We start from the raw sequence: 10,942 nt of genomic DNA on the forward strand, positions 1-10,942 counted from the left end.
ACCCCCACCCCAGCCGCCCTGGTGGGAGAGGGGGCGAGGGGAAGCTAAGAGGGAAGGCTAAGGGAAGGCACCAAGATCCTGAGCCCGCAAACGAGAGAAGGGAGGGAGCAATCCAGACAGGGAAAGGGGTGGGGAGAAAGAGTCGGAAGAAGTGGGAGGAGGGAGGGTGACAGACGCCGGTTAAAAAGGGGGTGGGAGAGGAGCGAGTGGCAGGCAAGGGAACAGAACAGTGGGGCAGCCGGAGAGGAGGCAGAGTGTGAAGGAAGCCCTCGAGGATCCCTCCCGGGGAGGAGGAAGAGAACCAGGTAAGGACAGACATGACTGTTAATGAGAAAACTCCAAGCCAGTGGGAAGCCAGCAGAGAGGTTGCGATCCAGGCTGCAAGAAAGCAAGATCTTTCTCTGTACCCGTGCGTTCATTCCCTTCTCATCCCACCCCTGTGAGAGGGTGAAGTTTGGATCCGGGGAGGAGGAAGGACGGTTTAGCTGCTGCAGCAGATAAGTTGCTGATGTAGGAGGAGCTGCCGCACTGTGAGTGGAAGGCCCTGGAAGGACCGTGCACTTTCTCACGGAGTTGAAATGACCCACAGGCTCTTAAGAAGCAACCCGCTGGTCCATTTCCAAGCACTGGCCGTTAAGGAAAAAAAACACACGGGGTGCAGCAAAAACCACTCTTGTTTTATGATGCTTCCTCTAGGCCTGGGATCTTTTTTGAAATGCTTCCTGAAGACTCCAGAGGACTTGTTTTGAGGGGTTCCCCCCATTAGGCATGCTGGTTTAAAAATATTCCCGGCTAAATTTCCTGTAGAGTATTATATGCCCCCCCGGAGCCACAGCGGCTCCTGGGAAATCCAGCCTGCCACTCCCTGTCTGTCTAGCTGTCTGTCGGTTGGAGTGTGGCAGGTGGCTGCGAGGACCAGAAGGCAGGAGAGGAGCCATGTACTGCTCTTCCCACCTGAGAGGAGGGAGAGGGCTCCACAGAGAGGTTCCCCGGCAGCTCCCTCCCCTCTTTACCGAGCTTATAGCATAAGCATCCAGTCTGGACACCAGGGAATCTGGGTTCTGGTCTCCTGTGTGACTTTGTACGGGGCACTTCACCCTACTGGGCCTCAGTTTCCCCATCTTCTTCCATCTGCCCATGCAAATAAATGAATCAACTGAAGCAGCGCTCACAGCAAACCCCTTGCCGCTGAGTTGATGCCAACTGCTGGTGACAGCGTGTGTAGTAGGGCTGCTGGGGGTGGTGGGGAGGGGAGGGGGTTTCTTGCCTGGAATCTCTCCAGAAGCTGGTCACCCGGCCTTTCTTCCACGGTTGCCACTGGTGGGTCCAAATCGCCAACCTTTAGGACAGTCGTGGAGTGCAAATGGCTTGCTCCACTCCGCGTAGAGCTGAAACCAAAGGGGAACTGGACCCCAGGGTCCAGCATACTGACCGTGGCTTTCTTCAGTCTTTCCTTGATGCCCTCTCTTAGTACCCCAAATGATGGGCGAATTCCCAGTTCTCGTCTGCTTATTACTGGGGTGGGTGCCTGTTTCTTGCATCAGACTCTGGCACACCAGGGTTCTGACTGGCCCGAGAGAAGGAAGGGCTGGTGCGGAGAGCTCTGGACTGTGAGGTCAGAACCGGGGAAAACCCAGACAAGCTGAACAGAGAGGAGGCAGAGCTTCCGTGTGGAGATGGGGCACCGTCTGCCTGCTGGGGTGGGCTCATGGCTAAGTTGATATTTCAAGCCCACATTCCCGTCAGCAGGCCCAGAGCTGCCATCTCCCCGCTCTTTGCCCAAGTCACAGCCCAACCCAGAGACTGATTCATTGTTCTCTTGGGACACCTCTGAACTTTCCACCTTCCTTCCACCACCCTCCCCCTTCCCCACCCCGACCCCCCACCCCAGCCCCCGTGGCATGGCTGTTTGGAGACTGCTGCCAGTGACCACTGCACAAACGGCAGAGGACCCTGGTGGCACCCTCTCATCCAGCCACGTGAAATTCCCAGAGCCACGGAGTCCCAGAGTCAGGCGGCTTGCTCGGTCTTGGGCTCCCAGAGGTGTGCTCCCTGGGTGCTGGGAGCAAGTTGTAGAAAACATGACTTGCACAAAATTATGTGTTTCCACAATGTCAGGTTCATTTGCCTCGCAGGATAGCAAATCAATAAACTAATTTCACGGAGCCCTATGCTCCTGTGAGTTAGTTAAGGGAAGGAAGGCAGGCACACCACGTGGCAGTCCAAAGTGAAGGGTTCAGCACACAAAGTCAAAGGCAGGATCCCTGGATTTGTGATTTCTGGGCTTGTCAATAACAGGTGCGCTTCGTCCCCAGTCACTCTTGACCCCCGGTGGACTGCTTGACCTTGGCGACACAAACAGCGAAGGTCTCACCTCAAGCAGTCGCAGCAGACGCTCCTTTCGGCTCGGTAGTGCGGCAAGGCCTTCAGCCCTCGGAATTTTGCAAGAGGGGGTGGTGAGCTCGCAGGACTGCCACGGAGGTGTCAGCCTCCAAAACCCAAAGGCAAACCCAATGCCATCGAGTCGATGCCGACTCCTCGCGACCCGATAGCACAGGTTCGGACTGCCTGTGAGGGTTTCCCAGCCTGTAACTCTTGACAGGAGTAGAAAGCCCCATCTTCCTCCCACAGAGCTGCTCATGGTTTCGAACTGTGGACCTTGTGAGTCACAGCCCAGCGTGTAACCACGAAGCCGTGCTTCCCATAGGGTTCTTCACGTTCCACGCTTGGGTGCACTTTCTTGGCCTCTCTCTCTCTGCTCCTTCGATTGGATCGGCTCACATTTCAGCCAGTGGCACCACCTGTCCACCTGCTTCTCTTCGTCTTGGCCCCCATCTTGGGGGTGGGGGCTGAGTGCTCTGAACTCCATAACCAACTGTTGTTCTCCCCTTAACCTCACTCACTCTAGACTCCAGAGTGTCTGAGACTGAAGAGCCCAGAGCCGAAGGCTAAATATGGGTGCAGTATTCCAATGAACCCGGCCTTTCAAATCCCTGGCCTCCCTGGAGCCCAAAGCCCTTGAAGGCATGAGCTGGATGAGCCCTGGGGACCCGTCAGTGCCCACTAGCAGCCTATCCTGTCCTCTCCCGACTGACCCACCCAGAGAGGCTGCCAGCCCTGTTTCAATCGTCCGAGTCTCCGGCTGGGGGCCCTGGTGGCATCGTGGTTATGCATTGGCTGTGGTACTCGTGGTTGGCAGCTCCCCGGGGGAGAGACTTGATTTTCTACTCCTGTAACAGTTACAGGAGTCTCAGAAACCCACAGCGGGGATCGCTATGAGTCGGCAGTGAGTTTGGGTTTGGGAATTTGGAGAAATAGTTTCAGACAGGAGAGGTGACTTGTTCACTGTCACTGCTTAAGAGGGACAGAGGGAGGATCTTCCCTCCAGGGTGTGGCCTCTCAAGCAGTGTGCTTCCTCAGACATGAAACGACAAGGGACCAGGTTCTCTGATCTCTGGGTCAGGTTCACACAGCATGCGCAGGGAGGGGGAGGTGGAAAATGATAGCACTCCCTCGTTTCTCCTGGGGCACATTTGCTGGCCTGCTCCTCTCTGTGCTGGGGCGCAATGGGCTAGGGAGAGGGCGGGGCGGGGGGAGGGTGTGTGTTTTTGTTCGCACCCCAGGCCCATGCCAGCATTGCCAGCCAGCCAGAGCTCAGCGGGGTTTGGAACAAAACATCCCAGAGGCCTGAGGAAGAAGGTGGACTTCTTTGTGTCCCCCAACATTTTCCTCAGGATTCACGGCACTGCAGAAGAAGGAATGCTGAGGTCGGTAAATCTTCCTGTGGGAGACGCACGAGTGGGGGCCTTTTCCTACATGAGAGAGTGCATCTGTTTCTGGAAGGAAGCACACTGCTCTTGAGTCGATTCTGACCCCCGACGACCCCTGTGGTCCAGAGTCGGGCTCGTAGAGTTTTCTTGGTTGTAAATCTTTTTACAGAAGCAGTTCACCAGGACTGGCTTCCCTGGGACCAGTGAGTGGGTTTGAACTGCCAACCTTTAGGTTAGGAGCTGATCACAAACAGCTTAAGCCACTCAGGTGCTCAATGGCTTCTTTGAGTCTCCCTATATATTGGTCTCAGGAGGGAGGGTTAGAAGGCCAGGGCTCCGGTGACTACAGGGCAGCGCCGTCAGAGATGGATGATACGCAGATGCCCATCCCAGAAGTGAGTGAGAGACATAAGCAGGGAAGGGCCCTGGGTCTAGCAGCCAGTGGGGATGCTACCCTGTCGCCTAACCTTGATTGACACCCCCCCCAACCCCAGCTCTAGACCCCGACAATGGAAACAGGGCTGGCAGCCTCTCAGGGTGAGTCAGTCAGGCCAGGAACACTGGAAGCCCAGCTGAACTTGGGACCTGAAGGGTCCAAGGCCCAGGCTCTGCTCAGTCTCCCAGGGAAGGCTGACCCACCAGGAGACCTAGCTGCTCTCTGTGTGGGCTGACTCCCCTAGGCCCCGCCCTCGTCTTAAGGGTTGATTCAGCCTGATGCTGATTTGTGAACCAGTTGTTCCCGACACAATAGCAAACAACGGGCCAGAAAATCCTAGCACCCAGCACCCAGCACCCACCCACCTTTGTAAGAAAGGGGCAGGGAGGACTGAGTCACGGAGATGCAGCGTCTAGAGATAGCACAGAAAGCACTTTAGAGTTTCTCTCTCCAGGGGAAGCCCATTGCCGTGCGGTGGGTTCTGACCCATACCAGTGCTGCAGACAGAGGGGAACTGCCCCATAGGGCTTCCACCGCCAGAATCTTTATGGATGCGAACCACCCCATCTTTTGCCCAAAGACCGGTGGGTGGGTTTGAATAGCTGACCTTGTGGCTAGCTCATTGCTTACTCGATTGCACCATCAGGACAATAGGGGTTAGTAACTACTGTCCTTTTAAAGTTTAGGGAGCCCCAGTGGTGTGGTGATTAAGCCTTGGGTGGCTAACCGCAAGGAGCCCACTAGCCGACCCATGGGAGAAAGACAAGACTTTCTACTCCGGTAGAGTTAACAGTTTCAGAAACCCACAGGGGCAGTGAGTGCTACCTGTCCTATGGGGTCACCAGGAGTGAGAATCAACTTGATGGCAGTGAGTTATGTTTGGGGTTCAGTTTATTTAATGAGGATCAGATACCATGATGTATTTAAGATGGCTATCACATAGGACGTGCTCAGTGAACAGTAGAGCAATAGGATAGAATCCAGGTCACCTGGTCTTCAGCCCAGGGCTCTACAGTGCATCGAATTTCATACGAAATCTTTTCTACAGAGCATGGCATAATTGTAAGAAGATACTGCTTGGTTTTCACGATCACAGAATGTTCTATTTTTTGCTACAATTTGCTGATCACTAAACGGGGATGTAGGAAATGTGGGCTTGCTTCCATATAATCACAACGGAGCAAACTCCCTCATGTCTGCCTTTGCAACCATTCATGCCAATCCTTTCGACTTATACATGAGGCCAGGAGGCTGAGGGAGGGGCAGTGTCTAGTCTCGGATCACAAACAAACTGTTGGACTCAGAGGAACATTTCTTCTGAAATGAGATAGCCTTGCATGTTCACGGGGGACTTTGAGGCTCTTAATCCAATTAGGGAACTTCCTAATGCAGAATTCAGGAGATGGCAGATATGGTTGCGGGGTTAGGATGTTGGGTTGTTACCAGCTAGGGAGTCGGTTTGAAACCACCAGCTGCTTCACAGGAGAAAGATGAGGCTTTGTACTCCTGTGAACAGTTACAGGCTTGGAAGCCCATGGGGACAGTCTTGGAAACGTACCCTGTCCTATAAGGGGTGCTGGGGGTCAGAATGGACTCCGGCAGTGAGTTGGGTGGTTGGTATTTCTCTTCCAAGTAGTCAAGTCTACCACAATACCTTTGTGGGAGTGCTTTTGGGACAGTGATCTGAATTCAAAAGTACCGCAGCTCCTCAGCAGGAAGAAGCTACCTGGTGCATACATTTTATACACGGATTCATAGGGAGCTCATCTCCAGTCCCAAGAGCCTTAGAGAAAGATTAGGAGGCAGATAGGACAAGCCCAGGGATGACAGGGACCTTGTCTGAGCTGGGCTCTGTACCTCCCTTGTCTATCCCGATCCCAGAGAATCTCCATGGCTAGGGAAATAGTTCATTTACAAGTAAAGTGATATCCATCCCATCACCCATCTCCCCCATGTCTGAAAGTCGCCCTAGTGCCACTGAGGGACCCTGGCCGCCCCATCGAACCAGCCTGTTACACCAGCAACTTCTGCTTTTTTTTTTTTTTTCTTTTTTAACATTTTATTAGGGGCTCATACAACTGTTATCCCAATCCATACACACATCAATTGTGTAAAGCGCATTTGTACATCGTTTCTCAAAACATTTTCTCTCCATTTAAACCACCGACGTTGTGTCCTAATTTTTCCCCTCCCTCCCTGCTCCCCCCTCCCACATGAACCCTTGATAGTTTATAAATGGGTATTTTGTCATATCTTGCCCTGTCCGACGTCTCCCTTCATCCACTTTTCGGTTGTCTGTCCCCCAGGGAGGAGGTCACACACAGTTCCATGTAATCGGTTCCCTCTTTCCTACCTTCTGCTTAAAGTTAGTGAGTTGGATCATGTGGGAAAGATGTTTGAAAACTCAGGGGGAAAGGGAGGGGCTAACATAATTGAGTTCTACTATGTGCGGAATCAGAGCCCAGGTGGCAGCCTGGGTTGGGCTGCTCAAACCGCCGAGCAGTCTGCTCCTGCCAAGATGTACATGTCAGAAACCCCAAAGAGGCAGTTCTACTGGTCCTGGAGGGTTGCTGTGAGTTGGGACGGACTTAATGGCAGTGGGTTATGTGCCACCTGCTTTTCCTGAGCTTCCGCATATGCACTTAATTTTTCTCGTTTTTTTAATCTTATTTCAAATTGTTGTTGAAAATACACACAGCACGACATATGTCAACTCAGCAGTTTCTGCGTGTACAACTCAGTAGCTGTAATTACGTTCTTCAAGTTGGGCACTAATTCTCGTCTTCCTTTTCCTCCTCTGGTAGCATAAACCGCTGCCCCTAAATCTCCTAATTAACCTTTCAAGTTGCTTTTGTCCATGTGATACCATACGGATGATGGTTCTTAAAAGAGCCCCGTGCTCAATGCGGACTTTGCTATTGAAGCTGCACCACTGTTTGCTTGAAAGAAGACTGCAGGGAATATTTTTGGTTTAAGACTAAAGACAAGCATTTCAACTCTTCTGGTCACAATGGAGTATCTAAGAATTTGAAATCTGTTCTTCCTTTCCCCCCTTTTGATCAGGATTGTTCCATGGGGTCTTTGATCAGAATGTTTAGTTGCAGTGGTGGCCGGTACCATCCAGTTCTTCTGGTCTCCCACCGAGGAGGGAGCTGTTCCTGGAGGCAAATAGCCACATGTTCCGTTTCCTCCTTTCTTGACTCTTCTTTTTCTGTTGCCCTAGGTTAGTAGAGACTGGTTGCTGTCCACTTGCAAGCTTTTTTAAGACCCTAGGCACTATGCAGTAAACTAGATGGTAGACCATAAGCACTAAGAATGATACTAGGCTAATTAATTGGAATGTTTCATGAAACCACGACCTTAAATTTCTAAGCCAAGAAACTAAACCCCAGAAGATGTTTGGTTGTGCATTAGCATCCTCATCAGCTACTTCAATATTTTTATCTATCTATACACATATATATACTTAATATATATTTAAAATATATCAATATATTTAACAAATATGGAATACATTAATACCTAAAATATAGTATATTAAATATAGCTAATACATTAATATTATTTAATGAATGCTATTGAATACAATAAATTTAAGACTATATATTGTATTCATAATATATCAATATATTCATATATCCATATAATATATAAAACATTAATAAAAGTGCTCATATATAATGTATTAACACATCAATGGTATGCATACATAATATATTAATTATTAATATAAAAGGAAATATGCTGATGTATTTAATAAATATATTAATATAAAACATATGTAATATATTAATACAGTATACTATATAGAATACATTTATTAATTAATTGATATAATGCATTATATAATATGATAATGTCATGTTAATATATCATTAAACATATTGTATATAGTGACATTAAATATGTTACTATATTTAATACATAAAATATATCGTCTATTGACATATTTTATATATTTACTTATCAGAGTTATTATATTAAAACAACAATAATATATTTATATATTATATGTTATGGACATCTTATGTATGAAGTCTATATTAAATATATACTCAATAATATTTATATACACTACAATTTACACACTTGTGAGGCACCACTCCGTGGCATCAATGACAGCAATTAGCTGTGTAACCATTGCTCTGATTTAATGCCAAGTTTCCATCGCCATAAACAGAAATCCAATGCTCTGCGAGCAATAACTCCCCCTTTCTCCCTTTCTCCCAGCCTGAATTCACACACTCTTTAATCTCCATGAGGCAACTTCCCCTTTTCAGATAAGGAAAAAGCTGAGAGGGTAAGTGACTTACTCAAGGTCACACAACTGGAGAGATGGAGGCAGGACTCCCTCTGTTACCTGGAAACCGTGAGTCCTACCACCTAATTATTTCTGTTTCCTCTGCTCTTGTTCTGATTTGACATCGGGGAAGCACCGGGGCCTCCTGTTTGGCCAGCTGAGAACCTAGCGGTAGACACTACTGCAGCCAAGAATACTTAGACTGGCTGAAGGAGGAACTAGCTTCCTGTGTTTCTGGCCAAATGGTGGCAGACGCTGAAGAGCCTGGGACTCCTGACCACTGTGGGCAGAGGGCCCCAATGTAACCGTTAATTCTAAGGACAGCAGACGCGAGATGACCAACAAAGAAGTCAGAGACAAAAGCAAAGCCCTCTTTGGGGACCAGGTAAAGTGGAAGTTTAGAGGCTGGAGTCCTTGGGCCCAGCTTTATTACCAGGCCTAAGTGCACTTTCATTTTCTTTACCTTTTTCAGAAGCTCAGAGAGAATTCCAGCTTTGGAGTCAGACAGACCAAATTCAGGTCATTTCCGAGTTGTTTATCAACTGTATTTGTACCAGCTAAGCTGTGTCTCAGTTTTCTTCTCTGTCATTTAGGATACTACTACTTTGCTGTCTCGGTGAATGTGAAGATCAGACAGTCCAATTGCACAGTTTTTATCAGTGCAAAATGCTCGGTTTAGTGGTACTGGTTATTACGATTACTTTGTTCTCCTGGAACGTAGTTTTAGTCTTCTATAAGAATAAGGGTTGAGGCTGATTGATTTTTAGATGCCTTTTAGCTCTACTATCCTCTTTAGGACGAGTTGGGGACTGTACTAAATAAATGTGGACATTCCGTGAACACAGTGTAGGTTTAGTGCCATCCAGATGGTTCTACTCACAGTGCCCTGAGTACAACAGAAGCCAACACTGCCAGTCCTATGCCATCCTCACAGTCATTGGAACCCATTTTTGTGGCCACTGTGTCAGCTCATCTCATTGAGGGGCTTCTTCTGTGCTTGCCGCTCCTCTGCTTGACCGAGCCTAATGCCCTTCCCTGGCGTCTGGTTCCTCCGACAACATGGCCAAAGCATGTGCGACGAACTTTCACCGTTCTCGCTTCTAAAAGGGATCATTCTGGCTGCATTTCTTTCAAGACAGACTTGTTTGTTCTTTTAAAGATTTTTTAAAAACAAATTTATTTCTCAAAAGTGCGAACACATTCATGATGTAGGACATCCATTCTCATAGTTTCTTTTTTTAAAAAATCGTTTTATTAGGGGCTCATACAACTCTTAACACAATCCATCCATCCATCCATTGTGTCAAGCACGTTTGTACAATCGTTGCCTTCATCCTTCTCAAAGACTTGTTTGTTCTTGTGGCAGCCCATCGTGTTTTCAATATTCTTCATCAACGCTCAAAACCGGATGCATCCGCTCTTCTGTCTTCTTCCCGTCCGGCTTTCACATGCATGTGGGAAGACTGAAGCAGGGTGACTTCGGTCAGGTGCACCTTAGTCATTCAAGTGATATTTTTTCTCTTTAACATTTTAAATGCAATACATCCCTTGATTTATTGACTGCTGCTTCTGAGTTTGACAGCTTCCACCGTTTCTCCATGTATCATAATGCTGCTTATTGGTCCAGTTATGAAGATTTTAATTTTCTTAAAGTTGAGGTGTGGTCCATAATGAAGACTGTAGTCTTTGGTCTTCATCAGTAAGTGCCTAAGTCCTCTTTGCTTTCAGCAAGCAAGGTTATGTTATCTGCATATTGCAGGTTGTTAATGAGACTCCCTTCCATCCTGATGGCTCCTTCCTTATATAGTCCAGGTTCTTAAATTATTTGATCAGCATACACATTGAATAAATACAATGGAAGGATACAACTCTGACACACGCTTTTCCTGATTTCAAACCATGCAGTATTGCATAGTCAATGAAACCCAGGTAAACATCTTTCTGATATTCTCTGCTAATTCTACATCCTCTGAATCCAGCTTAAATTACTGGCAGGTCCGTGAACTGTTGTAACTGTTTATGAACTTTTCTTCAATAATACTTTGCTTGAAAATGATATTAATGATATTGTTCAATCATTTCTGTCTTCTGTTGGATCGCCTTTCTCTGGAATGGGCCCAACTATGCCTCTCTTTCCATCAGTTGGCAGGTAGCTGTCTTCCAAATTTCTTGGCATAGATGAGTGAGCATCTCCAGCGCTACATCAATTTGCTGAAACATGTTAGCTGCTATTTCATCAATTCCAGGAGCATTGTTTTTGCCGATGCCTTCAGTGCAGTATGACTGGTTCTTGATTGTATGCTACATCTTGAAACAGTTTAACATCAACCACCTTTTGGGGACACTAACTGTGTATTTCTTCCATTATCCTTGATACTTTCTGCATTGCATAGAATTATTCAATATGGAAATTCAAGGCTTGAATACCACCCCCCC

General features: G+C 47.8%; 1 protein-coding gene across 1 annotated transcript in view; it reads left to right on the top strand.

Annotated features, from left to right (window-relative positions):
- The first annotated feature begins 224 nt into the window (after nucleotides 1–224).
- GJA5 (gap junction protein alpha 5) overlaps nucleotides 225–10,942 on the top strand; it is a 24,325-nt gene continuing 13,607 nt past the window's right edge. Inside the window, exon 1 of the mRNA XM_045283736.1 lies at nucleotides 225–305. The gene's annotated coding sequence lies outside the window, so the exon portion shown is untranslated. The remainder of the gene's footprint in view (nucleotides 306–10,942) is intronic.

The sequence above is a fragment of the Echinops telfairi genome, unplaced genomic scaffold (assembly GCF_000313985.2).
Source record: "Echinops telfairi isolate 266 unplaced genomic scaffold, ASM31398v2 ScPeMD7_7466;HRSCAF=8504, whole genome shotgun sequence".
NCBI lineage: Eukaryota > Metazoa > Chordata > Mammalia > Afrosoricida > Tenrecidae > Echinops > Echinops telfairi.